Source organism: Macrobrachium nipponense, chromosome 14 (genome assembly GCF_015104395.2).
Source record: "Macrobrachium nipponense isolate FS-2020 chromosome 14, ASM1510439v2, whole genome shotgun sequence".
NCBI lineage: Eukaryota > Metazoa > Arthropoda > Malacostraca > Decapoda > Palaemonidae > Macrobrachium > Macrobrachium nipponense.
Genome location: NC_087207.1, coordinates 20,922,628 through 20,929,356, shown reverse-complemented (window position 1 = coordinate 20,929,356; position 6,729 = coordinate 20,922,628). Strand labels below are relative to the sequence as shown.

Genomic DNA, 6,729 nt, shown 5'->3' with positions numbered 1-6,729 from the left:
CAGTGGAGAGAGAGAGAGAGAGAGAGAGAGAGAGAGAGAGAGAGAGAGAGAGAGAGAGAGAATTTTAGGTAGAAAAACTCACATTAATTAATAATGGCCGGTAATAAAGTCACAAGGGTAAAATTCATACTATTTGCTAGTGGCCATCATCTTTTATATTCATATACGTCTTTACTTCACGTTTAAACGGAAATCCCCAAGGGGTATGTGACAAACAAACCCACACAAAGGTGAATACATACAGAGAAAATTAAAACCCTTGTGGATGGGTGGGGTGGGGGGGTGGGGGGCGTCATTTTCTAGGAGAGATTATCGTTACATTTTCCCTGTGACTGGTTTTCAGTGATTTTTTTTTTCCCTGTGGCATTTTAACCCGGATTCCACGTCACCTACACAGAGGTGCAAGTACTAGGACGCCGAGCTTAGTACTAACCCCTCGGAAGAATCAAAGCATGATAATTACCATTTCCATATTGTGTGGTCGACAAATTATTATAATAATAAACGGCATCGTCTTGACATTCGCTATACGGTGTTTAGTACTAGCTAAGGAGTAGGTGACGTTTAGGTAACCAGCCAAAGTAGTACCATTAGTTTATTTCATGTCTAAGAATGATGTGATTTCCGTCATGATTACTTGTGTATAAGAGAAACTTAACATAATGATTTAATCTAAACCAGAATTTAGCCCGTATGCAACAATATTTAATCGGATTATGCGCTATAGGACACGAGGCCCTTACTTTTCTAATGACATAGGCCTAATTGGCATTTTATGACGTGAATGTGAAAAATGTGGCTTATGATTTAATTTACACCAAAATTTAGCCCGTAATCATTGTTATTTAATCGAAATATGCGTGAACAGGATATGCCATAGGCCTAATTGGCATTATATGGCCTGAGACATGAGAAATTTTACATATGATTTAATTTATAACAAATTTTAACAAGCATTTGTTGATATTTAATCAATTATGTGTATATATGAGACATAGGCCTAATTGGTATATTATGTTGTGAATGTGAAAAATTTAACATATGATTCAACTTAAACCTAAATTTAGTCCGTATTTATTGATATTTAATCGGAATATTTGCGTATATAAGATATGACATAGGCCTAATTGGTATTTTAAGACGTGAATATAAGAAATTTGACATAAGATTTAATTTAAACCAAAATTTAACCTGTATTTATTGATATTTAATTGAAATATGCGTGTACAGGGTATCAGTCATATGGCATAGGCCTAGATTTGACATATGATTTAATCTAAACCAGTATTTAACTCGCATTTAATGATATTTAATTGTAATATGCGTATATAGGATATGAGTCATATGACATAGGCCTAATTGGTATGCTACGGCGTGAATATGAAAAATTTTACATTTGATTTAATTCAAACCAAAATGTACCTCGTATTTAATTTTGAGACGTGATTATAAGAACTTTTGTATATAATTTGATTTAAACCAAAATGTAAATTGTCTTTAATCATTTTTTAAAGAGAAATAAACGTAAATGGTATAAGAGAACATTCCCAGTGACGAACTTTCTTTCATAATATCTCGGTTACTGAAAGAAACTAAAAGATAAATTCTCTGGAACGTCAGGGAAATTCGTTTTAAGTAAATAATCGATCAGATGAACTTGAAAGACTTCGTTAAAGTTAACGAAAACCTTCTGAAGTTAAAATGGTTCGTCATGAGACGAACCTGTCCAAATATCCTTGTAGACATTTCGACGCCATACTGAAGCTTCGCTGTTTTAACGTCTTAAGTCACGTTTCTTAAGACGCAACGTCTTAATTATCATCAATCATTATAATTACATGTCAATCAGATAGTATATACAATAATACAAATATAAAAAAAAAAAAATTAATTGCGTGGAAAAATGCTCACCGAAACCAGCGCAAACTCAGACGCGACGACGTGCAACCTTCCACCTTCGAGGTCACTGACTGACTGAGGCCTAATGAACATTGGCTTAAAGGTATATAATATATTAAATGACTTGATGACGTCATACATCGCATGACCTCTAGGGTAAAAGCAAGTTTTTATAAATTATCTATGTCTAAAAGTAAGACGTTTTAAAGCCTTTAATAGTTATAACTTGTGCGCAGGATTATTAGGTATATTTTAGCATACTTTTTTTTTTTTTATCAATCGGAATTTATAAAACGCACAATAGATTTTTATGACTGATGACGTCACCCATTTCCGTAGCTATGTCTAAAAGTAAGTCGTACTACAAAAGCTTTACGGAACCTCAAATAAGTCCTTTTTGAAGCCCTTTAGAGTTATAATTTATGCGCAGAATTATCATATATATCTTATTATATATACTTTATATGCTGTGAGCTATAAAATGGAAAAGATATATAAAGACAAAGCTATAAAAACACACGTATGTTTCCGTAAAGACTCCTTATGGCTGTAATGTTTTGCCTTTCTCTCTCTCTCTCTCTCTCTCTCTCTGTCTGATTTACAGAGTAACACACATTTACACATACATCAGGAATCCCCTGTGTGTGTGTGTGTGAGAGAGAGAGAGAGAGAGAGAGAGAGAGAGAGAGAGAGAGAGAGAGAGAGAGAGAGAGAGAGAGAGAGAGAATGGTGTTTAAACTATGTGAATTTGTAGGATAACTCCACCAAAATGGGGTCACGTTACTGGCAATAAGTGATTACTTTTTGGGCACTGATGCAGCATTGATGAATGAGAGAAAAAGTGAAGAGTGGGTCTCTCTCTCTCTCTCTCTCTCTCTCTCTCTCTCTCTCTCTCTCAACAGATCTGTGGAATGGTTGTTACTGTAGATAATACAGTATACTGATTGGAAGACTGAAATTGGTTCGTTTGGATAAGAAGTAAGGAGTATGATATGAAAAAGAGTTAGGCCTACGCCACAGACGTAAGGATGGCATAGAATAAGGATATGATAAAAATAGGAGTAGGCCTAAACAGATTTCGATAGCAGTAGGATTTGTACAAATTTAGGCAGAGCCTGGGGATGGCTATAGGCCTAGGCATGAATATGGAGGATCTGTTTAGTATAAAAGAACAAGAGGTAGGATTAAACCACAGATGTGAGGAGGATAAGATGTTCGCAAAAAGTTAGTGTTATGTATGCAAGAACGTTATGTAACTTAGCGCGGGGGGAAATCTTAGCTCCGCAGACACGTTCAGTTCAGAGCTATTGCACTGTGTTGCATAATGCGAAATGTTATAAGATAACCAATTATTATTGTGTTAGTATCGAGTCCGATACAGAGGCTTCGATCTTATAAATTCTACCTCATGTATGCAGGATATGATTCCTTATTATGTATAGAGCTTCGATGCTCATAGTTTGTTATGAATCTATTATATACGCTTATTGTATTTTGTATATTCAACTACCCGCCTTCTTCAATGTAGTTTAAGCCATAAACACCAGCAAGAAAATATTGCTTTATTATCGCCCTTCATCCCGGAACCTCGGCGACGAGAAATGGAATATTACCTCCAATACTAAAACACCATCTTTCCCTCTACCTACAGGTAAGAGTGAAGAATTGTCGTATGGTCATATAACTAAAGCAGACCCAAAATAATGACGACAAAACATTGGCGACGAGAAATGGAATATTACCTCCAATACTAAAACACCATCTTTCCCTCTACCTACAGGTAGAGTGAAGAATTGTCGTATGGTCATATAACTAAAGCAGACCCAAAATAATGACGACAAAACATTGGCGACGCAGGTGACGAACTCGTAGCAGCCAAATGGAGCTATAGCCTACGCCTAATCTCCTAGCCAAGAAGCGGAAGACGACGACCCCAGTCGGACAAGTCTACCGAAAACGAAGAATCTCTACCTAGATGCCTTCATCACACTCAAACCAAGCAACGCTGTGCCAAGTCAGGAGCGTTAACACACACAAAAAAAGGGTTGGTTTAGAGAGTAAAAGTGCAACAGGTATGTCTATGCAAGTGTAGCCTACAAGGTAGAAAAAAAAAAAAAGAAGAAAACTTCCAAATTCCTAGCCTAGCCTAAACTTCTTTAGTATGTACAGCAAAAATGCGATAGATGTCCAAAGGTTAGCAGCTTAGCATCGGTGATGATGCCTAAATCAGTGGGGTACAGATGGAAAAAGTGGATAGGCAGCTTCCAAATTTATTTAGAAGCACTAGGGAAAATAAACGAAAAGCAGCAGAAGGCTTTGTTACTTCATACTGCAGGTTTAGAAGTTCAGGAAGTATTCAATACTTTGAATCTAACAGGTGATTCATTGCAGGACGCAATTGAAGGGCTTACAAATTATTTTGCTCCTCAAGCAAATAAATACTTTGAACGTTATCAGTTCATAGAAGCATCACAGGTTATCAGGTGAGACAATTAGATTCTTTTGTAACCAAGTTAAAGAAATTTAGCTTCAACTTGTGAATTTGGAGATCTAGAAGACAGGTTAATAGAACAAATTATAGTAAGGAGTAACTCGCAAGAGCTTAGAAAGAAGTTGCTGCAAGAAAAGAAGTTAAATTTGCAAAAAGTTCTGGAAATAGCAAGAGCAATAGAAACAGCTAATTACCAGTCCAATGTCATTGTAGGTAAGACTCATAATAACAACAGTAGCCAGGTAAATCATGTAGCTATAAAAGGAGTTGCCAACATGCAAAGAAAGGGCAAACAAATGAAACGAGTAAGCCTAGCCCAGGTATATCCAAGTATGACAAGGGTAAACCTAATGTCTACTCACAGAAAGGTCAAAGTCACATAGGGACACAAAAACCTCAGAAGAAATCGTGCTTTAGATGTGGTAAACAAGATCATTATAGCAATGATTGGGATAAGTGCCCAGCGTCAGGTCAGACGTGCAATAACTGCAGGAAGCGTGGTCATTTAACAAGTCAGTGTAAATTTGCTAAGCAAAAGACCCCACAAAACAGTCACAGAACCGTAAATTCAAAATGACGGCTCTAGCTCAATGAAGAAAGTGTACATAAGACCACAGAAGTAGAACAATTGCATTTCACATTAATTCTGTGAACAAAGATGCCCAAGAACGTCTTATGGCTCAGATAGAAATAAATGGGAAACTCACACCCATGCAAATAGACACAGCTGCAGATGTGACAATAATTTCTGAAAGAGTAGCACAAACGATACCTAACCTAGTGATAAGACCTTCAGACAAAGTGCTCAAAAGTTATAATGGTACAAACATAGAAGTAGTTGGTTCATCACAAGTGAAAGTTCAGTACAAAGATCAAGAGATAGGTAAGTTACCATGACAATAGTCAAGGGTCAAGGACAGACGTTATTAGGATTAGATTGGTTAAGATGCATAAAATTAGATTGGCCTAGTATTCTAAGGGTTACAGGTACAAAACAAGAACCAGCAAAAGAAATTTCATTAACTAATCTTCTATCAGATTATAAAGAAGTATTTGAAGACAGAGTAGGAACAGTAAAGAATGCACAAGCAGTCTTAGTTTTAAAGGAGAATGCTACTCCTAGATTTCTGCTCCAAGACCAGTTCCATATGCATTGAAAACAGCTGTGGAAACTGAAATTAGAAGGTTAGAAAGTGAAGGTTCATGGGAAAAGGTAGATTATTCAGATTGGTCTACACCATTAGTTCCAATTGTTAAGGACAACGGTCAAGTTAGGTTATGTGGAGATTACAAGGTGACATTAAATCCACAATTGCAAGTAGCACAACATCCATTGCCAAATCCTAAAGATATGTTCGCAACTTTGTCAGGATGCTCAGTATTTTCTAAGATAGAATCTTAGACAAGCATTTCAACAACTTATCCATGGATGAAAATTCCCAAAAGCTATGTACTGTAAACACACATTTAGGGCTGTATCGTCCAAAAAGACTTCCCTATGGTGTTGCTAGCAGTCCAGCAATATGGCAGCAAACAATGGACAAAATAATTTGCAGGTATGTCAGGGAGTATTCATTTCATTGATGACATATTAGTAAGCTGGCAAAAACAAAAAGGAACATAGAGAAAGGTTACGTGCAGTTCTAAAGAAACTAAGGAACACAATATCAAGGTCAACCAGAGTAAATGTATTTTAGAAGTTGACGCGGTTGAGTATTTAGGCTTTTATTGTAAATGGTAAAGGTATTCATAAGACTCAAGATAAGGTAATGCAGTGCAGTCAGCAAAGTTACCAGAAAATGTCAAGGATTGCAATCATTTTTAGGTTTAGTAACATTCTATGGTAGTTTCATTCAAAACTTAGCAACAATTGCACACCCATTGTACAATTTGCTGAACAAAGATGTAACATGGAATTGGACAAAGGAATGTCAAAAATCTTTTGAAAGAATCAAAGCAGAAGTGACATCAGCACATTCCTAGTACATTATCAATGGATTTGCCAGTAAAGTTGGTTGTGTTTGTGTACGCCTCAAACATAGGATTAGGTGCAGTTCTAGCACATGCAATGCCAGATGTACAGAAAAACCAATAGCTTTTGCCTCTAGGGTATTGAACAAAGCAGAGAGAAATTACTCACAAATAGAAAAGGAAGCATTAGCACTAGTGTATGGAGTGAAAAAGTTCCATATGTATCTGTATGGCAGGAAAAGGTTCACATTAGTTACAGACCACAAACCATTATTGATGATTTTAGGTCCAAAGGCAAGTTTACGACGTTAGTAGCTGCAAGACTACAACGTTGGGCAATCATATTAGCGGCATATGATTACACATAG

At 36.4% G+C, this 6,729-nt stretch overlaps 1 protein-coding gene across 1 annotated transcript in view; it reads right to left on the bottom strand.

The window, feature by feature from the left end:
• Positions 1 to 2,062, bottom strand: part of LOC135226377 (uncharacterized) — a 5,871-nt gene extending 3,809 nt beyond the window's left edge. Inside the window, exon 1 of the mRNA XM_064265853.1 lies at positions 1,912 to 2,062. The gene's annotated coding sequence lies outside the window, so the exon portion shown is untranslated. The remainder of the gene's footprint in view (positions 1 to 1,911) is intronic.
• Between the last annotated feature and the right edge of the window lie 4,667 nt (positions 2,063 to 6,729).